Source organism: Pan troglodytes, chromosome 5 (genome assembly GCF_028858775.2).
Source record: "Pan troglodytes isolate AG18354 chromosome 5, NHGRI_mPanTro3-v2.0_pri, whole genome shotgun sequence".
In the NCBI taxonomy this organism is placed as follows: Eukaryota; Metazoa; Chordata; class Mammalia; order Primates; family Hominidae; genus Pan; species Pan troglodytes.
Genome location: NC_072403.2, coordinates 26,115,389 through 26,136,066, shown reverse-complemented (window position 1 = coordinate 26,136,066; position 20,678 = coordinate 26,115,389). Strand labels below are relative to the sequence as shown.

General features: G+C 43.2%; 1 protein-coding gene across 3 annotated transcripts in view; it reads left to right on the top strand.

Moving 5' to 3' along the window:
* Window positions 1–20,678, top strand: part of MBOAT1 (membrane bound O-acyltransferase domain containing 1) — a 111,454-nt gene that overhangs the window by 23,810 nt on the left and 66,966 nt on the right. Inside the window, exon 1 of one of the 3 annotated variants that reach the window (XM_063812803.1) lies at window positions 7,630–7,752. The exons of the other annotated variants lie outside the window; for them this stretch is intronic. The gene's annotated coding sequence lies outside the window, so the exon portion shown is untranslated. Of the gene's footprint in view, window positions 1–7,629; window positions 7,753–20,678 lie in introns of those variants that run through there. 3 annotated transcript variants of the gene reach the window in all.

Here is a 20,678-nt window from a genome sequence, read left to right as displayed (position 1 = left end):
CTGATACATATGCAGTAAGGGGAACAAAGCAATATGGAGTAACTCAAGCTAAGGGCCTGCATGTGCATTAGGAGGAGGGCATGGAGCTACCAGAAATTCACACCTTATGCAAATGAGACACCCAGCCCTCATCAGTTTCTTATAAAAGGCTTTGCATTCAACTGTAAAAATGGCAACCCTCTTCTGGGCCCTCTTTCTGCGGCAGAGAGCTTTCTTCTTTTGCTTATTAAACTTTCGCTCCAACCTCACCCTTTGTGTCCACACTCCTTAATTCTCTTGGTCGTGAGACAAAGAATGCCAGGTAATACCTCAGAATGAGAAATTACTACATTGTGGTGCATTGGTGAGACTGTAACAGAACTACCTGGAATGTGCTGAGGGTCTTCAGGAGGAAGCAGCATTTTCTAGGGTGTAAGTATGCTGTGTATGGTATGGTTTGTCTGAGCATTTACTCCTTTAGGGACTCGTTCTAAATTTTTGCTCACATGGGAATTTCATGTCTCCCATGATGATTAGGCAACTTGCTATTTCTAAGGGCAAGCCAGCTTTTATGTGTGTGTATGCATTGTGTTATTTAGCATTCTTAGCCTACAGTTTCTTGTCTCTACAAAGACTGAGGCATCTCTGAATACCCTCTAATCCTTCTCGTTAGATGCCCTTGTAGTTCGTAGAGTTGCCTCTTACACATGATCCATATAGTGCTGTAACTTTATTTTTAAACGTAGGTAGAAAACCTGTGCTCTCTTACACTTCTTCTCCTTTTTTTTTGAGACAAGGTCTTGCTCTGTCACTTAGTGCAGTGGTGCAATCTTGGCTCACTGCAGCCTTGACCTCCTGGGGTCAAGCAATCCTCCCACCTCAGCCTCCCATGTAGCTGGGATTGCAGGCATTTGCCACCACACTCAGCTAATTTTTGTATTCTTTGTAGAGATGGGGTTTCACCCTGTTGCCCAGGCTGGTCTCAAACTCCTGGCCTCAAGTGATCCTCCTGCCTTGGCCTCCCAAAGTGCTGGTATTACAGGTGTGCACCACCAGTCTCTTTCCCTTCTTGACCTGACCATAGGCATTATTCATTTTTTGACTTATTCTTTCATATTAATGAATCCAGGGTCTACCACTTAGTGATGTGACTCTCTTTTCCTCCTTCTCTTCTTTGTTGAAAATTGAGATAGCTGAATCTTTTCTGGTTTTGTAGATGATTTTAAATTTGTAAAACTAGAATTTGAAACTATTTTCAGTGGGAAAGTGGGAAGGAGAAGGTGAACTCTCTGAAACCACAGCAGAGACTTGCCCTGGGGCACACTCCCCATGAACACCCACCGTGTGCATTAGTTGCATGTGGAGGGGCCATTTAGATGCTTGTGCAGGATGTGTTGTATGTATCTTGTTATGGAATTTTAAGAATTATCCTAATAATAATCCTTTTCCCTCCCTCACTTTACAGATGAGACCTAGACTCGAGATTAGATTCCTTGCCCAAGGCAAAACTGATTGGCACCAAATTCCCTGCTCTTTCCAAGATGGCATGCTTGCTACTTTACTCATCCTTCAGAATCAGTAAATGTGGCACAGTAAGAAGGCTAGACATCTGAATTCATTTAGTGCCAGTGGAGTTGTTGGTTGGCGTTTAGACATTCCAGGCAGTTTAGGAATCCTGTCTCATGTCTTTGGGAGGACTTTAATATCGGAACGAGCAAGTCATGGTAGTCAAAGATGTTTTAGAGGAATAAACATAAAAGGTTATTTTTATCCCAATATGTTTAACTTTGCAATAAACATTTCCACCTAACTTGGTAAATTTGTTTCATTAACCGCGTTTATAGGCTGTAGGTTTTGCTTAAAGCTGAAAGGCTCAGATGCCCACAGCTTATGCTTTGCTTTCTCCATGTCAGAGTGTAGAACCTGTTAAATTAACTAGAAATTGATCACTGAGCCTGACCCAAGTCTCTGTGGCTTTTCCTCTGAATTTCTGGTTAGTTTATTTACTTTCAGAAGTACACGTTGTCTCTCTCACGTAGTTGTCTTAAGTCCCAGACCCAGATACAGTTTTTAGCTCTTTACATTGCCACAGACGTACCTTTGATCAAATATTCACATATGTGCTACTTCTTGAAAGCCTCCCCCAGGACTCTGCCCCAAAGTGGCGACATTTCAGGCTGGCCTTGTTGGGGACCCTCCAGATTCAGAGACCTACTAGCCCCAGGGAAGAGCTTGCTAGTCAACTTGGTACAAGGCAACAGTTTCTTCTCCATTCTACATAAGATCTCACACACTCTCATTTCTCTTTCTGGTTTTGATTCCCTCACCCTGGGCTCCAGGAAAGGTGACAACACCCGGGGCACATGGGTTTTTAAGTGCTGGGGCTGTAGAGTGGAGAGAGAGGACCCAGTCAATAGATATGCCAGAAGCATTGTTGGAGATGATGCACATAAGCAGGTGAAGACACTGCCTCCTTGTGCTGCTTTCTTTGTTCCTACATATTGCATATAAGCAAGACTTTGGCTTTCAGCAAAATTCAGCCCCCTTACTCCCATTGTTTTCCTCCCAAATCATTGACTGGCTGATTGATTGATTGATACAGTCTCACTGTGACCCATGCTGGAGTACAGTGGCACTATCATAGCTTACTGCAGCCTCAAACTCCTAGGCTCAAGCGATCATCCAGCCTCAACCTCCCGAGTAGCCAGGACTACAGGTGTACACCACCATGCTGGGCTAATATTTTGTATTTTTTTTAGAGGCAAGGTCTTGCTCTGTTGCTTAGGCTGGTCTTGAACTCCTAGCCTCAAGTGATCCTCCCACCTCAGCCTCCCAAAGCATCGGGATTAGAGGCATGAGCCCCAAATCATGTATTGATGGGAGACAGCAGGTAGAATTGATATTAACTACCTATGAGGCCTTGAGCAAGTTACCAAACCTTCCCCTGTGTTTTAGTCTTTTCATCTGTTAAGTGGAGGTAGTAATACTTGTCTTATAGGTTGGTTAAGAGGTGGGATGAAAAAATATGGAAAGTGCTTGGACCCTAGAGAATAAAATAAATTTTTGTTGCCATATGTTGGACACTGTCATGGGTGCTAGGCTTAAGATATTAGCCAGCGTTCTCCACACAAAACAGAACCAACCAGGTGTGTATGTGTGTATTTGTATGTAAGTGTGGAGAGAGCGAAAGATTATGGAGGCTTGACAAGTCTAAAGTCTGGAGATCCAGGAAAGATTTGCAGTTCAAGTTCAAAGGCAGTCTGCTGTCAGAATTCCCTTTTCTTCCAGAGAGGTCAGTCTTTTTCTATTAAGGCCTTCAACTGATTGGATGAGGTCCCCCAATATTATGCATGGTAACCTGCCTTACTTAAATTCTTCTGATTTAAATATTAATTTAATCTAAAAATACCTCCACAGAAACATCTAGAATAATGTTTGACCAAATATCTGGGTACTTTGGCCTAGCCAAGTTGGCATATGAAATTAACCATCACATTTGCTATTGATTGATTGATTGATTGTCAGAGTCTTGCTCTGTCACTGTCACCCAGGTTGGAATGCAGTGGTGTGATCATAGCTCACTGTAGCCTCAAACCCCTGGGCTCAAGCAATCCTCCCACCTCACCCTCCTGAGTAGCTGATACTTGAGGCATGTGTCACTGTGCCCAGCTAATTAAATTTTTTTTTTTGTAGAGATGGGGTCTCACTATGTTACCCAGGCTGATCTTGAACTCCTTGCCTCAAGCGATCCTCTCACCTCAGCCTCCCAAAGTGCTGATTATGGATGTGAGCCACTATGCCTGCCCTTACACAGATGAATAAAACTTGTCCTTATCTTCAGAGAACTCAAATTTAGCTAAAATACACACACACACACACACACACACACACACACACACACACACACTCTGCAGTTATAATGTTAGGTACATATAGGTAGTATAGAGGTGGTACAGAGGTAGTTCGAGGCAGACATCTAGCCCAGCATGTGTATGTGCTCAGGGGTTGGGAGCAGGAGGGTAAGGATGAGGGAAGCTTTCCTAAAAGGGGGAGAGAGGTAGGGAGTAGAGGGAGAATGGTAAGATGATGGCAGGGTTCCATTCTGTAGGGAATGAGGGTGTACCTAAAGGGCTTTCAGCCTGGGAGAGACACAGCTAGATTTGTGTCCTCCATGGTTCATTTGGTGGAGGATGGTTGTGGGGAGACACGCTAACTGCTCACCACAAAATTTGGGGCTTATAGACACACAGGGGCTTGTCATCCTTCAAGGGATTGAGGTGTAGTCTGAACCTTGGCTTAGTGACTAGGATCCACTCCCAAGGGTCATTGTCCATCCCTTGCCCACCTGTCTGCCAGTGTGGGCTACACTAGATAATCACCCACTGTTCTCTGTCCACCTGCTGTGACATGACATTACCTTAGTGTCCCGTCCTCCACCTGTCCCCCCTCAACAACCCCATCTGCATGGGGACTAGGGGTTTTACCAACCTTGGTACTAGCTTTGCCAGCCAGGCTGGACTTCCACATCAGCGCTGGCACCTGGGTGGTTCCCTACATACCCTCCCCTCATGGGTGGGCCTGATGCAGGTCCCTGCCTCTTCCTGCCCCTCTTGCTTTGAGTTCCTGTCCAAAGACTCCATGCATTGCTAAAATACTGTTAAATTTAAATGGAAGAGTAACATGGTTTGGCTGTGTCCCCACCCACCAAATCTCAACTTGAATTGTGTTTCCCAGAATTCCCACGTGTTATGTGAGGGACACAGGGGGAGATAATTGAATCATGGGGGCCAGTCTTTCCTATGCTATTCTCATGATAGTGAATAAGTCTCACGAGATCTGATGGGTTTATTGGGGGTTTCCACTTTTACTTCTTCCTCATTTTTCTCTTGCTGCCACCATGTAAGAAGTGCCTTTCGCCTCCTGCCATGATTCGGAGGCCTCCCCAGCCATGTGGAGCTGTAAGTCCAATTCAGCCTCTTTGTCTTCCCAGTCCCGGGTATATCCTTATCAGCAGTGTAAAAACAGACTAATACAAAGAGATATCAATGGCATTTTGGGGCTGGCAAGCCTTTTGGGCAGGGTTTTGCCAGAAGCAATACTTTTGTGCAGTCACAACTGTTCTGGGTACTGTTCTTAGCTTTGCTAAGTAATCTGATTTTTGTTGGTGGACTTACACTTGGCAGGGCTTAGAGATGGATACCAACCAGACGGAATGCCATTTTATCCATTTCCTTTGACTTACACAGCTAATAAACAGGATGAAAATACTGATGTTGGATAGCCATTGCTTTTATATCCTGTCTAGGAGACTTTCCTGGCAAATTCAAAGTATAATCAGAAGCAAAGGGAGTTAGTGGGTGAGCATCACAGTCATGGTGGTTGAGCCAAGCTGGTCAGCTGGACCCAGGTGTGTCATGTGGCTGTACCTGGCTCAGCTGGTTGTGGCACCTGCTCACCTATAGAGGGCTGGGGATATCCTCACGTAGTCTTAGTAAACTTATTTTTTGGTTTGTTTTAGTAGAATCCTTGCAGACTTCTCCTTTCTGTAAACACATTTTTTTTTCCAGGTAGATCATACCATGGATTATGTTACAGTTTATTTTAGTTACTTTCCAGCCTGGAGGACAGGGCAGCCTGCCAGGTGCCTTGAGTGAGGGAGTCATAAAGGGAAGGTGACGCAGAGGACAGGGAGTTCTCTGTGGCTACAGGTTGGCCTCTCTGGAGAGGAGTAGGAGATCAGGCTGGGGAGCTTCTCTGTCTGAAGAGCACTTTATATTACTTGTCCTTTTTACGCATGTACTGCCAATCCTTTCCATTGTGTTTTCTGAAACTGTTCTATCTGTGAAAAATTCCCTGTCATCTCCCATAGTTTTAATAATGGTTGGGGTTTGAGGGTTCCATTGTCACCCCATCCTATGAGTTGACAGTCAATCGGAAAACACACACAGGTGTCAGCCAGAGTTCCAGATATCAACTTTGATGTGGAGAAAGCTAAAATGGAGGTGTCAATATGGACCTGAGTTAAGGGAGAAGCTCCTGCAACCTGAATGGTTCTGATTTACCCCTGCCATGGTTGGAGCAGCTGCACGGTGTCACAGGGGTTTGGCTCACTGGGGGCAGGAGGAAGGGGCAAGGGGCAGTCTGTGGGCTGGCAGCTTAGGAAAGAGGCCAGAGAACAGACCCAACGCATTGCTCGCTTGGGAGAAAGGGTCTCTCAGAGTCACTCATTCCCTTCCCTTGGGCAGACTGAGGGAGAGAATAGAGGAAGGTCTCTTCCCAATATTCCAGAAATGAGAGGTCCTTAATTATGTATGGACTCAGGAGGAAGATTAGCAGTATGTTAGATGTTGCTATGGTCTGAATGTTTGTGTCCTTCCAAAATTCATATGTTGAAACCTAATTCCTAATGCAATATTATTAAGAGGTGGGCCTTTGGTGTGGGATTTGTGTTTTTATAAGAGACTGGAGGGAGCTTGTTTGGCCGTTCTGCTGTGTAAGGACACATAGAAGGTGCCGTTTATGAGGAATGGGTCCTCACCCAGACACCAATCTGCTTGCTCTTGGACTTCCCAGCCTCTGGATCCATGAGCAATACATGTCTGTTGTTTATAAATTACCTAGTATAAGGTATTTTGTTATAGCAGCCTGAATGGACTAAGACAATGTCAAATACTTTCCATGCATTACTCAGATTCTCCTAACAACTCTGGAAATAGGCATTATACGCCTATTTTATAACCAAGGAATTTGAGCAATTTATCCAGGGTAACCCAGGCGTCTACATAGGTTACCCTGTGATCTTTGTAGATGAGCAGGGATTTAAACCATAATTGTTCCGACTCTAGAGCCCAGGCTCTTGTATCCCATAGTGTTGTCTATGAGAATTTCTGTGTGCTGGTAGCCCTTCCTTAAATTTACTATAGATGTAAACTAATCTCTCATTATTCAGAGGCACTAAATTATAAACATATATACCCTGCCCTCTCATAGTGCTGTATATTGGGAAACACAGTCTCCACTTAGAACGATCCCTCCCTCGTCATCTGGTCTCCATGCAGGCGTGCACCCTCCCCTTTGGACACCCACAGGGTGTGTGTTTCACACGCGTGGGCACCGAGGCCGCCTTATGTGTAAGTGGTCTGCTGTGCTTGTTTTACTTCTTTCTCTAGAAGGTGGATAGCAAAGCTTCTGCCATTTTTGTAAGCACAGTACGGTGTAGCACAGTCCCTGAAGTCAGAGAGAGGCTCTCTGGGAATTTTTATTTAATTGAATGAGTCTGTGACTACTTTCCATCCATATTGGAGTTCAAGAAAGAAGAAAACAGATGGACGCAAAGGCCAGCAGGAGAAAATAGAATCAAGTGGGGGTGGAAAGGGGAGGGGAAGAAGAAGGCAGAAGGGAGATGGTACTAGGAGGAGAAAGAAAAGAAATCTGAGAAAGGAAAGGTCTCACCCTGGGCAGGTGAAATGGGCCAGGGTGTGGCGTTTCCTCCTCCACCTGTGGTGGCTTTATCCTTTCTGAGATGCTCTGGCCATCCAGAGGTGGCCTGGGCTTCCTCATCTTAGTGTGGAACCTGGGGAGCCGGGAGTCACCATAACAGTCGAAGTTGTGGCCAGATTGTCATTCATAATTCATCTCTCCCCACTGCAGCCACAAGATGGGAAATGCCCTCAACAGGCAAGTACTTTGGCAGCTGAGAAGTAGGCAAGATGAAATCATCCTGTTTCTATTTTTAACCTGCTATTAGCACTGCCTGAAACTGATTGGCTCAAGGTAATCATTTGCTAGTATTTCTATTTTAATTATATGTCTCATTAAACTCAGCTTAGGCTAAATCAAACTGGTTCCTGGTCATTTCACTTTCTTTAATTCTTAAATTTTAAGTTCTAATGAAGCCTTTCTAGGTCTCCAATTGGAAAACATGTTGCAAGTTTATGTAAGAGATGCCATTTATTAAATGAAAGTTTTCATTAAATGCACTTGCCCATGGATACATTGTATGTCTCTGAATGTAAAACATCAAAAGTATCAAGTAATTGGTATTTGCTAAGTGGTAAAATAGAGAGATGGTGTCAAATTTAAAAGCTAGAAATTCATATTTAAAGTCCAGCAATTCTCATGAGGTTAAGGGCAGCTCAAAGTGGGATTTTGTTGTCAGGTTCATCAAGTGTAGACAAGTCTTGAGCTTAGTGCCAAAAATTAGAGCAGCTCATTCTATGAGGGTCAGAGAGTAGGATATGAGTGACACAGAGCTGTGGTGTTTATTGGAGCAAGAAAGGGGTTAGCGAGCTGTCTGAGGGGCCCAAGAGTCCCCACTGGGTAGGCCCTCAGGAGATGGCAGGGGTGAGCCAATAAGGGAACATAGCAGGGCTGAGGGAGGGGAAAACGGCAAGTAATGAGGGCAAGGGTGAGTGGAAGTGGTTGGGAAAAGGAAGGAAGGGGAAATCGGAGCAAGTAGGAGGACATCAAGAGCTATCAGGGTTTGTTGAAAAGAGCCCATGAAAGTGTCTGCTCTCTGGGCAAAGCGAAGGTCTACTGGATAAGGGTCTTCTCTTCAGAGAAGAGCCAGGCTAGTAATGGAGATGACATATCCTTGTGGCAGAAGACAGACATGTCATGGGTGCAGTAGGCTGGCAGAAGCAAATTGCAGTGATCACCGAAAGGAGGGAAAGATTCAGGGCTTGCCTTTTTCCGGTTCTTGTGGGGAAATTACTATTGTTTTATTTCTTTAATCCAACCCCCGGCAAATCCCCAGTACCTACTAGACACCTGTGTATGTTCTGGTGAGCTGAACTTTGAGGAGGAGTGGATGTTTGGTGGGATAGCCTTGCTGCTTCTATTATATGGTCAATAAACATATGAAAAAAAAGCTCAACATCACTGATCTTTCGAGAAATGCACATCGAAACCACAATGAGATAGCATCTCATACCAGTCAGAATGGCTATTATTAAAAAGTTAAAAAAACAACAGATGCTGGCAAGATTGTGGAGAAAAAGGAGCACTTTTACACTGTTGGTAGGAGTGTAAAATAGTTCAACCATTGTGGAAGATAGTGTGGTGATTCCTCAAAGACCTAGAAGCAAAAGTACCGTTTGACCCAGCAATCCCATTACTGGGTCTATCCCCAAAGGAATATAAGTGATTTTAGAGATACATGCATGCATATGTTCATTGCAGCACTATTCACAATAACAGACACATGGAATCAACCTAAATGCCCATTTAGGTTGACTGGATAGACTGGATAAAGAAAATGTGGTACATATACACCATGGAATACTATGCAGCCATAAAAATGAATGAAATCATGTCCTTTGCAGGGACATGGATGGAGCTACAAACCATTATCCTCGGCAAACTAATGCAGGAACAGAAAACCAAATATTGCATGTTTTCACTTATAAGTGGGAGCCGAATGATGAGAACACATGGACACATGGTTGGGGGGAACAGCACACAGTGGGGCTTAATTCAGATTTTCTCCTGTACAAAAATGAGATCTTGAGAGGCAACTGCATGCAGCCTAAGCACCTCAGTTTGACTAATGGAGCTGCCCTACAGCTGAGGGTTTTGGGGCCATTAACTTTGTGTGAGTTTTCTCAGTAGCACATTGAGGGTTGTTGCGAAGATTAAATGAGATAGTAGACTTGAAGCATGCAGAATAACAGCCAACAGTTGTGGGGTGTGGGGGTGGGGAGAGGGAGAGCATCAGAAGAATAACTAATGAATGCTGGGCTTAATATCTAGGTGATAGGATGGTCTGTGCAGCAAATCACCATGGCACACGTTTGCCTATGTAACAAACCTGCACATCCTGCACAGGTATCCCTGAACTTAAAAGTTGGAAAAAAAAAAACCCATTAGAAACATTTATAGGAATTTTTGAGTTAGAATCTTATGGATCATTAATACGATCTTCTGATTTTCCTAGTTAGAAAGCTTAGCCCCTCAGGGACTAGATGAATCGTCTGATGTTCGGTTCATACCAGACAATGATTGCATCCCATGGTGTGCTTGTCACAGAGCTAGTTGGTGGCTGGTCCAGAATCAGGGAATGAATGTCTTCACTCTGACTCCAGGTGTACTTGAGGTATACCTGGAAGGACCGTCATATTTAGAACAACAACAATAACAATAACTATTAATTTTAAAATATTTATTTCCCAGAATTCTATGATGCTTTTCTAACACATGTGTTCTAGGGATTAGCGTTTGATAAGGATTGCAAGGATGAGATCTTTGAACTTGGTAGCCATAGCAACCTTATCCTGTGCTCTAAAGGGAAGTGGTGTTCTGTGGACAGCTTAGAGGATTATTCATTGAATCAACATGTTTTATTTTTATTTATCAACATGTTTGATTTTTATCAACATGTTTTATTTATCAACATGTTTGATTTTTATTTATCAACTTTTTTTATTATCAACTTTATTTATCAACTTTGTCAACTTTCCTAAGTGCCCCTCTGCCTAATTCCAACCCCCTTGCCCACAGAACTTATATCCCTGGGGACTAACTAGTAGCAGCAGAAAGTGACTTCCGCTTATACTTGGAATGGTCCAATTTAAATGTAAAACAGAAATAGAAAAAAACCACAGTAGGAGACACGAAGTTGCATCTTGGCTTAGTGGGGTTCCAAAGTAGTAGATTTTTTAAGTTTACGCCATTGCAAAAATTAATTGTATACTGTATAGGGCTAAGGGGTTTACACATAAAATCACAGTACATTTCCTTCCACATGGGGATAGAGCACTTTAATGTTAGAATAGAGCACTGAGAACCTTTCAGGTACCTGTGGGACACGAGTCTTGCGAGTGACACTCAATGCCAGGGAATCTCCCCAGTTATCCATTCTACCAGGAGGAATTTAGGGGAACTGGCTTCAGAGTAAACGGAAAGAGGGAAGTGAGGTGGCAGGGGTGGTGGCAGTTAGGCTGAGCTTTGGGGAAAGAGACAAAAGTAAGAAAAGAAAAGTGTCAGAGAAAGCAAACATTTTAGGATAATGCCTTGGAAACATTTACCAAGTTTTTTTTTTTTTTTTTTTTTTGAGACAGAGTCTCACTCTGTTGCCCAGGCTGGAGCACAGTGGCACGATCTCGGCTCACTGCAAGCTCTGCCTCCCAGGTTCATGCCATTCTCCTGCCTCAGCCTCCCGAGTAGCTGGGACTACAGGCTCCCACCACCATGCCTGGCTAATTTTTTGTATTTTTTAGTAGAGACGGTGTTTCACCGTGCTAGCCAGGATGGTCTCAATCTCCTGACCTCGTGATCCACCCACCTCGGCCTCCCAAAGTGCTGAGATTACAGAAATCAAAATGCTGTGCTTTGTCTGGGCACAGTGGCCCACACCTGTAACCCCAGCATTTTGGGAGACTGAGGCAGGAGGATCTCTTTAGCCCAGGAGTTCAAGACTGGCCTGGACAACAAAGTAAGACTGCGTCTCTACAAAAAATAAAAATAAAACAAACAAAAAGCCCAGATGCTGTGCTTCACTTTATTGTCCGTATCTGCGGACCTTGGTGGGTTTTGAAATAGATATATTTGTTATCATCCCCGAGATAGGTCTAAACCCATCTGTTGGCTGCTTAAGAAAATGAACCAGGAGAAAATGTACCTTCCTGAAGATCGAAGGCCAAGCACTGGCAAAGGTGACAAAGTTCTGGCCTATGTTTAATTGTTGAAACACCACCCTGGGAGGTCTTTAGTGCTGTTCTCTTCAGGGTACTGACTGTAGGCAGGACATTCTTGATGGTGGATTAGACCATTATGAAATGTTTAGTGTTTCTAATATGTATGAAATAGCTGTGTAAATTGCGGAGTTCTGACCATAATTATAATGAATGATTATGAAGCTAGACCTCTTTATAATCTTTGAGATGGAATAAAAATGAATAGTAGGCTGGACGTAGTGGCTCACACCTGTAATCCCAGCACTTTGGGAGGCTAAGGTGGGCGGGCCACCTGAGGTCAGGAGTCCGAGACCAGCCTGGCCAACATGATGAAACCCCACCTCTACTAAAAATACAAAAACTAGCTGGGCGTGGTGGCACGTGCTTGTAATCCCAGCTGCTAGGGAGGCTGAGGCATGAGAATTGTTTGAACCCAGGAGGCAGAGGTTGCAGTGAGTTGAGATTGCACCACTGCACTCCAGCCTGGGCGACAGAGTGAGACTGTCTCAAAAAAAATTAAAAATTAGCTATTTCTGAAGTAAAAATCATCATCATTATCATAACAGACACTTTGAGAGTCCTTTGCCAGCACTGTTATCAGTATTAATATTTTACACATTAAAATATTAAAAACTCAGAATTACTTGATGAGGTAGGGCATATGTCTGTTTTCTAGAAGAAGAAGGTGGGTAGTGGACCTCAGGTTTGGATCCATACAGGCTCCAGATCCTGTGCTCATAGCCATGACACTGTATTGTATTAACTCAAACAGAAACAGAAGCACAGGTTTTCATAGTGAAGTTCTAAATAGCTCTTTGCAGACAGTCATTCCATCTATTGGCCTGTATGATATAGGTTGTAATTTTTTTTTTTTTTAAAGACAGGGTCTCACTTTGTTGCACAGGATTTACTGCAGTGGTGCAATCACAGCTCACTGTAACCTTGAACTCTTGAGCTCAAGCAATCTTCCTGCCTAGGCCTCCTTAGTAGGTGGAATTACAGGTGCACATCACCATGCCCAGCTAATTATTTTACTTTTTGTAGAGACAGGTTCTCACTTTGTTGCCCAGGCTGGTCTTGAACTCCTGGCCTCAAGTGATCCTTCTACTTCGACCTCTCAAAGTGCTGGGATTATAGGCGTGAGCCACTGAGCTCCACCTTGTTTTAATTGTATATATCATTGTCAGCAGGTGATACTGTTTCTTCAGTTTCTTGTGAAGAGAAAAGTATATATATTTTTTAAAGAACTTGAGCATTGGCTGGATGCAGTGGCTCATGCCTGTGATCCTAGCACTTTGGGAGGCCAAGGTGGGAGGATCACTTGAGCCCAAGAGTTAGAGACCAGCCTACGAAACTTAGTGAGATCCAGTCTCTACAAAAAAATAAAAAGGCCAGGTGCAGTGGCTCACGCCTGTAATCCCACTTTGGGAGGCCGAGGCGAGTGGATTGCCTGAGCTCAGGAGTTTGAGACCAGTCTGGACAACACAGTGAAACTGCGTCTCTACTAAAATACAAAAAAAAAAAAAAAAGAAAAAAAAGAAAGAAAGAACAAAAAATAGCCAGGCGTGGCGACGTGTGCCTGTAGTTCCAGCTACTCGGGAGGCCGAGACAGGAGAATCGCTTGAACCCAGGAGGCAGAGGTTGCAGTGAGCCGAGATTGTGCTACTGCACTCCAGCCTGGGCAACAGAGTGAGACTCCATTTCAAAAAACTAAATAAATAAATAAATAAAACAATTAAAGGATTAGTTGGGTTCAGTGGCTCATGCCTCTAGTCCTAGCTAGTCGGGAGGCTGAGATGGGAGGATCACTGGAGCCCAGGATTTTGAGGTTACAGGGTTACAGTGACCTATAATCTCGCCACTGCACTCCCACCTGGGCAACAGAGTGAGACCCCATCTCTAAGAAAAAAAGAACCGGAGCTTAAAATACTTGACTTAAAAAGAAGCAGTGTCTATGCTAAAGGCAATTTTTCTTCTTGATCCTTTCTCATTATATTATTTTTAGTAATTAAATTTTTTTTCTTTTGTGGGATCTTATAGGAGATCAGCACTTAGGAGAGAGAATGGTTTTTGAGGTGTCTCTGTTTCCTTTGCTTGCCTGCAGAAGTCTTCATTCTGCCTTTAGTATCTACCAGACAGTGGCTTTTCTGCAAACTTTCTTTCTTGACTGTCTTATTAAATGGTGTATCCAGGGTGAATTAATTTGCCTCTTGTGACTAATACTGCCTCACTTCTGACTGTACCCCTAATGTCAGATGTGAAAATAACAAAGAACTTTAAGAAGTCATAACTAACTTTTTGCTTTGAAAAGTCCTCTTCAAAAATTGGTTAGCTGATACAATTTGCAATCAGTGTGGATCCTGTGAGTGGAACTGTTTTCAAATACAGTCATGTACTACATAACAACGTTTTGGTCTATGAAGGACCATGTATTCTATAGTTGTCCCATAAGGTTACAATGGAACTGAAAAATTCCTATTCCCTAGCTGTCATAATGTCACAGCACACATTGCTCATGTGTTCGTAGTGATGCTGGTGTAAACAAACCTACCATGCTGCCAGTCGTATAAAAGTGTACACTCATGTCCTAGGCTCACCACCCTCTCACTGACTCACTCAGAGCAACTTCCAGTCCTACAAGCTCCATTCATGGTAAATGCCCTGGACAGGTGTACCATTTTACGTTTTTTCTGCTGTATTATTACTGTATCTTTTCTATGTTTAGATACACAAATACTTGCCTGCAGTGTTCAGTATAGTAAGATGCTGTACAGATGTGTAACCTGGAAGTAATAATAGGCTATATCATCTAGCCTAGGTATGCAGTAGGTTACACCATCTAGGTTGATTTAAGTACACTCTATGATGCTTGCATGATGACGAAATTGCCTAATGTCGTGTTTCTCAGAACGTATTCCCATTGTTAAGCGACGCAGGATTGTACTTCTTATGTGCCAGGCACTGTGCTAGGTGCCAGGGATCCAGAGTAATGAACCACTATGTTTCTGTCCATGAGACCCTCACATTCAATTGGAAAAATAATTAGACTCTGTCCAGAGTTTTTATTGTTTACACTGTGTGGTCGGTGCTAAGACCTTATCTGAGCTTTATAACTGTCTCGTGAGGAACCAACTGTTACCACATCCTTTTTGTCTTTCCTCTTCGTACTTACTTCCCATCCCCTACATGTTTGTCTTTCTCCTTTCTTTGTACTTTATTTGAGACAGAGTCTCACTCTGTTGCCTAGGCTGGAGTGCAGTGGTGTGATCCCAGCCACTGCAACTTCTACCTCCCTGGTTCAAGCAATTTTCCTGCCTCAGCCTCCAGAGTAGCTGGGATTGCAGGCACCTGCCACCATGCCTGGCTGATTTTTGTAGTTTTAGTAGAGACAGGGTTTCATCATGTTTGCCAGGCTCGTCTCGAACTCCTGACCTCAAGTGATCCACCCGCCTCGGCCTCCCAAAGTGCTGAGATTACAGGAGTGAGCCACCGTGCCTGGCCCTGTCTTATTTAAACCTGGTATTCCAAGATACTTACACTGCCTAGCTCTGCATGTAGTACTCAGATTTTAAAAGTTGTCTGATTTCTGGTCTGTTTCTTCATAAATCTCTTATATGTCTTTCTCTTCATGAACAGCCAAATGTATTTTGACTTTCAGGTATTTTCCAAAATGAGGCTTTAATCATTTCTGATAAAATATTTCCATTCAATGTGGTATCTATTAAAAACCTGTTTTAATTTTTATGATTCATGGAATTTTGAGATTTAAGTTCTAGATTAACTTCCAGAAGTTTTTTTTTTTTTTCTTTCATGGATGCAGACATCTAGAAGACACCTGTTTCTATTACTCAGAGGCCACAGGTTTCAGTTTTGTGTGATATGGATGAAAACTCACATTTTCTTCATAGAATCCATCTGTATTAGTCCATTCTCACACTGCTATAAAGCAATACCTGAGAGTGGGTAATTTAGTAAAACAAAAGGCTTAATTGCCTTATGGTTCTGCAGGCTGTACAGGAAGCATGGCCGCATCAGCTTCTGGGGAGGCCTCAGGGAACTTATAATCATGGTGGAAGGTGAAGGGGGAGAAGGCATGTCATGTGACCAGAGTAGCAACAGAGAGTGAGGGTGAGGTGCTAAACACTTCCAAACAACCAGATCTTGTGAGAACTCACTCACTATCACGAGAACAGCACCAAGGGGATGACAGTAAACCACTCATGAGAAATCCACGGCCATATTCCAGCCACCTCCCACCAGGCCCCACCTCCAACAGTGGGGATTACAATTCAACATGAGATTTGGTGGGGACACTGATCCAACCCATATCACCATCCAAGGAAGCTAAATCATGCTTTTTGTCTTTTTACCTCCTGTATTTTTGAGCATCCTATCATGTTGAAACATTTATTAAATATGCTATTGATGGTCTGTGTAGATCAGTGTTATATTTGCATATACATATTTTATATTTATTTGCTTGCATGCCTTTTCATTGTATTGCTCTTTGGAATTGTCTTTTTTGGAAAAAAAAACCTTAAGCACACAAAAACAGGGTATTTGCTAACTACGAATTTGGGCAGGCAAAAAGGCTGACTTCACATTCTGTTTGGTTTTAAGAGCAAGAGTTGAGGAAGCAAGGCAGTAGGCCCTCCTGTGATTTGGAGGGTGTAGATAGTATGAGAAACTTTAGCCATCCCTAGGAATCAACAATTTTTTGTTTGTTTGTTTCTTTGTTTGAGACAGTCTTGCTCTGTTGCCCAGGCTGGAGTGAGGTGGTGCAATCATGGCTCACAGCAACCTCTACCTCCTGGATTCAAGAGATTCTCATCCCTCAGCCTCCTGGGTAGCTGGGACTATAGGCACCACCATGCCCAGCTAATTTTTGTATTTGTAGTAGAGATGAGGTTTTGCCATGTTGGCCAGACTGGTCTCAATCTCCTGACCTCGTGATCCGCCTGCCTCAGCCTCCCAAAGTGCTGGGATTATAAGCATGAGCCACTGCACCTGGCCCCTAGGAATCAATTTTTAACAGTTGTTTCTATCAGTCACATTATACTTACTATCTTCTCTCTTTTCCTTTTCTTTTTCTTCTTCTTCTTGTTTGTTTTTGTTTTTGTTTTTGTTTTTTTAGAGACAGAATCTCACTCTGCCTCCCAGGCTAGAGTACAGTGGTGTGATCATAGCTCACAGCTGCCTTGAACTTCTAGGCTCAAGTGATCCTCTTGCCTCAGCTTCCCAAGTAGCTGGGACTACAGGTGAGCGCACCACATCTGGCTAATTATTTTAATTTTTGTAGAGACAGGTTCTTTCTTTCTTGCCCAGGCTGGTCTTCAACTCCTGGGCTCAAGCATTTATCTCGCCTTGGCCTCTCAAAGTAGTGGGATTACAGGCATGAGCCACTGCGCCTGGCTTCTTTTTTCTTCTATAAGGATGTAAAATGATTTTCTGCTTTCAGTGATACTGCTGGGGTTGGATAAATGGAGTTAGCTATAATGTTTTCCATTAAGTTGGGAGTGAGGATTTGATTGGAAATCAGATTGGGTTTGAATTAATCATTTCCAATAGACGTACATGAAATAACCTTAAAATTATTATCATTATTATTGTTATTATTCTTTTGAGACAGGGTCTTGGCAGGCTGGAGTGCAGTGGTGCAGTCATAGCTCACTGCAGCCTAGACCTCCCGGGCTCAAGTGATCCTCCTGCCTCAGCCTCCTGAGTAGCTGGGACTACAGGTGTGCATCACCATGCCCGGCTAGTTTTTTTTTGTTTTTTTTTCTTTAAGTTTTTTGTAGAGATGGCATCTTGCTATGTTGCCCAGGCCGGTCTTGAACTCCTGGGCTCAAGCAATCCTTCTGCCTCGGCCTCCCAAAGTGCTGGAATTACAGGCATGAGCCGCTGCACCCAGCCTAAATAACTTTGATTATTAAAATGACACCTATATATTAGAGAGGAACACTTTTACTGAAGTCACCTATAGCTCTAAAACATTCCATTCTTACACATCAGCCTTTCAGTAAAGGTTTTCTCAATGTCTGGTAGAGGCCTGAAACTGTATTTCTTTTTTTAAATCCTTGCCAGCAGGAAGTTACCAAAACTATATTTCCTACAGAATAAAGAGTAAGCACGGTCTTTCAAGGCCTTTATTACCTGTTCTCTGCTCATCTTTCCTTTTTCTACATTTTAAAAATTTCCCTAGCATGCTGGCCAATTTCCCTTGCTCCTGAGCATATCATTCATTCATTCAGAATATTGAGACCCTAATATATGCCAGGCACTCTGGATGCATTGGTGAAAAGGATAGACATGGTTTCCTCCTTCTTGAAGTTTTTTGCCCAGGTAAAGAGGTCATTACAATACAGAGTGAGAAGTGCTGTGACTGCAGAAGCTGAGCGTGTTCCCACAGCACTGCAGCAGATCACCTATCTTGCACTTGGGCAGAAGGGAGGGCTTCCTGGAGGAGGTGACTTCAAGCTGAGATCAGAAGGACTAAGGGGGAGGAGCCGGAGGGTTGTGCAAAGTCAGAGGCATGTTGTCCGGGTGAAATGAATGGTGCCCTGAATTCAGGTAGCTATATGAAGGGAAATGGATAGATTTAAGATAGACTTAGGAGGCAAAAGAAATAATATGAGGTGATTGATTCTATTTAATGGGGTGTTAGAGAGGGAGATACAACTCTAGTTTCTGGCCTGAACAGCTGGCTTGTTGAACAACCCCACCGTTAGCTAAGAGACCTGGAGGAGGAATAGTCAAAGAGGAAGATGATGAAGTGTTAAGGACAGAGAAATTTAGGTGTCTATGGTTTATGCAAGTGAGGATTTCTGTAGGCATTGGGCTATATGCTTAGGGTTCACTGTATGTCTTCAGGAGAGACATCTGGGCTGGAGATCAAGATTTGGAAGGCATGGTATTTGGAGGCATAGGAGCGAGAAACGTTACCTTGGCATGTAACATGGCATAGCAGAGACACTGGCCTGGGATGGCCCCTAGAAGGGCATCATCATTGCAGGGGGGGATAACAGGGGAACTGCCCTCAAAGGAGAGGGATAAGCCTGGTCAGAGAGGTAAGAGAAGACAGCTGTGGGAATGTGGTGCCAGGGACTCAAGAAGGAAGAGCAGAGAGTAATGTGCAGTGTCAGAGGCTGCCAAGAGATCATGGCAGGCCAAGACTGGGTGTTGTTCATTGGCTTTGCAAGCAAGGAGATAGTCGATGACTTGGCTGGAGTAGTTGTGGCGTGTTAGGGATATGTTGCCATTTATGGCACAAAGGGAGGTTAAAAATGAAGTATAACTTTAGAGATTCTGTGGGGTTAAATTTTAAAGATACAAATCCCTCCCCCTTCTTTCCTCCTACAATTATCAAGAGATGGGAGGATAGGAGAATTAATAGGCACCACAGGAAAACGTGTTTATTATTAAGTTTTTAAAAACCTATAATTGGTAACTTGTTTCCCGGTTTTGAAAACTGTTGTCTAGTTTGCTGTTGGGTAGGATAAGGTTTTTTCTTTTTCTTTACTTTTCTTTTTTTTTTTTTTAACGGAGAATTGTAGTTACTTTGACTCTTGGTCCACATCAGAGTTTCCTTTTTAATATACACACATATTTTGGAGAAGGTGATTACATAATAGAAGCTCAAAATAGTTCAGTTCCTAGGGACCAGGCAGAATCACAGATATTCCTATTTCGTCAGTCCCACATTGCACAATGGTCACCAAACTTTGGGTCCCTGCACTCTTGGAGTTGTGACAATTGTGCTGTATCCCAGCCTGCCCCATAAGATCTCTGTTTTGGAAAAGCTAAATGGCATTGTGTTTTATTTTCAAATTAAACCAAATTAAAATTAATTTTGTTTTGAGACTTTTGAGAATTTCACAACACACTCTGAGATAATTGGTCACACCCTGGGGTGTTGCATAAGAAAATATAGCCCTGGTTCTGCATTTTCCATTGTCCCCAGAGATCTTACTCATGGCAGCATCTTAAATAGCAAGTAGTATTATTGGTATACAGGAGAGCGTATATGGCTATGGAGTGATAACGTTTTTATCACTTTGGACTGATAAAGTTTTTACCTAAGTCCACCAGGAAAATAACTGTTCAAGACAGTTTTTGTTGTTGTTGTTTAGGAGACAACATAGGTTGTTGGGAAAAGATGTTACTTGGGAATCTGTTTCATCGTTTTCTTCTCTCTCTTTAAATGACCTTGTTTAACCTCTTTATTTTACCCATTGGGAAAACCCTGATGATATTTGTACTTACTGCCTCCTTAGTGATATGAAACAACCAAATACACTCCCCTCTCTTCTCCTCTCCTCTCCTCTTCCTTCCTCCCCTCCCCCCTTTTCCCTTCCCTTCCCCTCCTCTCCCCTCCCTCCCTCCCTTCCTTCCTCCCTCCCTCCCTTCCTTTTCCTTCCCTTCTCTCCCCTCCCCTCCTCTCCTCTCTTCTTCTTTCTCTCCTTCTCTCTTTCTCTCTTTCCCTCTCCTCTCCTCTCTTCTCTTCTCTTCTCTTCTCTTCCTCTCTTTCTCTCCCTCTCTTTCTCTCTCTCTTTCTCTTTCTCTGTTTCCCTCTCCTCTCCTCTCCTCTTCTCTCTCTCTCTCTCTCTCTCTCTCTCTCTGTCTGTCTGTCTCTGTCTCTGTCTCTGTCTCTGTCTTTCTTGAGTCTGACTCTGTGGCCCAGGCTGGAGGGCAGTGGGGTGATCTCAGCTCACTGCAACCTCCATCTCCCAGGCTCAAGCCATTCTCCTGCCTCAGCCTCCTGAGTAGCTGGGACTACAGGCACGTGCCATTATGCCTGGCTATTTCAGAGTTACTTTTTAATAAGAAACATGACACTGTAGTATCAGAGTTTAGTTGATTCATGCTGCTTGGGTTTATATTTTTTGATTAATTTTTACTATTTCAAATGTGTATGTCTAAGAATTTTAAAATAAATAATGAAGAGATTAAAAAATAAGAAATGAATGTGGCCTCTTTAAAGCACAATTAACAGCCCAAATCTCATTTGGGAAAGAAGATGGGCTGATT